Source organism: Trichechus manatus, unplaced genomic scaffold (genome assembly GCF_000243295.1).
Source record: "Trichechus manatus latirostris isolate Lorelei unplaced genomic scaffold, TriManLat1.0 scaffold00262, whole genome shotgun sequence".
Classification (NCBI taxonomy): domain Eukaryota; kingdom Metazoa; phylum Chordata; class Mammalia; order Sirenia; family Trichechidae; genus Trichechus; species Trichechus manatus.
In genome coordinates, this window is record NW_004444198.1 from 2,305,393 (window position 1) to 2,308,282 (window position 2,890).

The following is a 2,890-nucleotide window of genomic DNA, read 5'->3' on the forward strand; positions in this document are numbered from 1 at the left end:
CCACATAAACCAGAGACTTCATCAGCCTGAGACCAGAAGAACTAGATGGTGCCCGACTACCACCCATGACCACCCTGACGGAAAACAACAGAGAGTCCCTGATGGAGCAGGAGAAAGGTGGGGTGCAGAACTCAAACTCTAGTAAGAAGACCAGACTTAATGGTCTGACTGAGACTGGAAGAACCCTGGAAAGCATGGCTCCTGGATTCTCTATCAGCCCAGAACTAAAACAATTTCCGAGGCCAATTCTTCAGACAGGGATTGGAGGGACATAAAGTGATACTTCTGAGGAGTGTGCCTCTTAGCTCAAGTAGATACAAGAGACGAAATGGGCAGCTTCTGTCTGGAGGTGAGATGGGAAGGCAGAGAAGGTTAGGAGATAGTTGAATGGACATGGGGAATCAGGAGTGGAAAGGAGGAGTGTGCTGTCACAGTATGGGGAGAGCAATTAGAGTCACATAACAACATATATATAAATTTTTGTATGGGAAAAAATAAATGAAAGCAGCAACATTACTACCAACTTTGCAGAAATTAAAAAGATTACAATACTATGAACAATTGTATGCCAACAAATTAGATAACCTAGACGAAATAAATTCTTAGAAACATACAAGCTACCGAAATTGACTCAAAAAGAGACAGAAAACCTTAACAAGGAAGAGACTGAATCAATAATCAAAAGCCTCCCAACAAAGAAAAGTGCAGGACCAGATGGCTTCACTTGTGAATGCTACCAAATTTAAAGAATTAGCACCAATTATTCCCCAGATTCTTCCAAGAAACAGAGTAGGATGGAACACTGTCTAACTCATTTTATAAGGCCTGCATTACTATGATACAAAGGCCATATAAAGACACCACAAGAAAAGGAAGCTGCAGACCAATATCCCTTATGAATATACCTAATAAAGAAAATTCTAGCAAACCAAATCCAACAATGTATTAAAAGAATTATATGCCATGACGAAGTGGGATATATATCCTGGAAATGCAAGCGCAGTTCAGTGTAAAATCAAGCATATAATACACCACATTAATAGAACAAAGTGGGGGGGGGGGCACATGATAATTCAATTGATGCAGAAGAGGCAAAATTCAACACTTTTTTGTGATTAAAAAACACTCAGCAAACTAGGAATAGAAGGGAAATTCCTGAACATGACAAAGGACATTAAAAAAAAAAAAAAACCACAGTGAACATCAGAGTCAATGGTGAAGCAGAAAGCTTTCGCCAGAAGATCAGGAACAAGACAAGGATGCCTGCTTTCACCACTGCTATTCACCACTGCTAGCCAGAGCAATGAGGCAAGAAAAAGAAAGAAAAGATCCGAATCAGAAAGAAGTAAAACTATATTCACAGATGACATGATGGAGAAAATCCACAAGAAAGCTACTAGAATAAATGAATTCAGCAAAGTCATAGGGCACAAGATCAACACACAGAAATCTTTTGTGTTTTTATACACCAGCAATGGACAATCTGAAGAGGAAATTAAGAAAACAATTTCTCTTAAATAGTGTCTAGAATAAAATACTGACAAATTTAATCAACAAGGTGAAAGACCTTTATACTGCTGAAAAAAATCAAAGGAGATCTAAATGGAAAAACATTCCATGTTCATGGATTGGTATACCTAATATTGTCAAAATGTCAGTTCTACCCAAAGCAATTTACAGATACAGCGCAATTCCTACTAAAATTCCAACAGCCTTTTTCTTGCAGAATTGGAAAGCCAATTCTTAAATTCATATGGAATTGCAAGTGATGCTGTACAGCTAAAACAATCTTGGGGGGGAGAAAAGAACAAAGTAGGAGGACTCATACTTCCCGATATTAAAATTGTAAAAATGGCATGGCAGGGGCACCTGACCTCCTCTAACTTCACAAGTGGGGAGGAGAATCAAGATCAACAGCCCAAGGCTGATTCCTATGAGGTGGTCAGACGTGCCTCCTCTCTCCAACCTTTTTACCAATTCTGACACTACTCCATCCCTCCTACAGCAATCTCTACATCTCAGCTGGATTCAATAATTTGCTGCAATGGCCACATGGAACTCACAGACAATACTCAAAATTATGAGGTGTATTAGGGAAGTAACAGAGTTCAGGTTCAGGAATGCTCAGGATACAGTTCTTCAATCAGGACAGCCTCTTCTCAGACATGCTGCACACAGACCTCTCTTTGGCCTCAGCCCCTCAGGCCTCTTGGGCTGGCTGGGCCTCTGCCCTGTTCAAGCGAATGTTACAAAATTCTTTAGCTCTGCCAATAAGTGTCCAGAGGCACCCCACTCCACCAGGAAGCCACCTGCCCAAAGGCACTCAGCTTTCTTGCTCGGCCAGCCTCCTGGTTCAGCTGCTTCTGCTGCCACTGTTTCTCTGCTGCTGCTTCTCGCTGTCTCCAGTGTTACAGCTCTGTTTTCTGAGTCTAGGAGGTCTTAGCACAGGAATCCCGGGCCCACTGAACGTGCTCCACTCCTAATTCTTGCTGGTAGTGAGATCCCCTGTCCACCTCTTGGATGGCTCCTTTTAAGCCAAGTGGGATGGCAAAACTGACCAATCCCCTTATTAGGGTTCCATACACCTTATTTGCATAGTCCCACCCCTAAAGGGTGCCATGTACTATATTACATTATTAGCAAGCTATCCAATCTCTTTGGTGGGCCACAAGCACCTCATCTGCATAGTCCCACCAGTCATTTAGTGGGAGTTACAAAGACTATGGCTAGAAGAGCCATATTAACTAATTCACTGCACCACAAAAACACACTACAATGCTTTAGTAATCAGAACAGTGTGGTATTCATACGATCCAGTAATCCCACTCCTTGGAATATACCCCAGAGAAACAAGAGCTGTCACACAAATAGATATATGCACACCCATGTT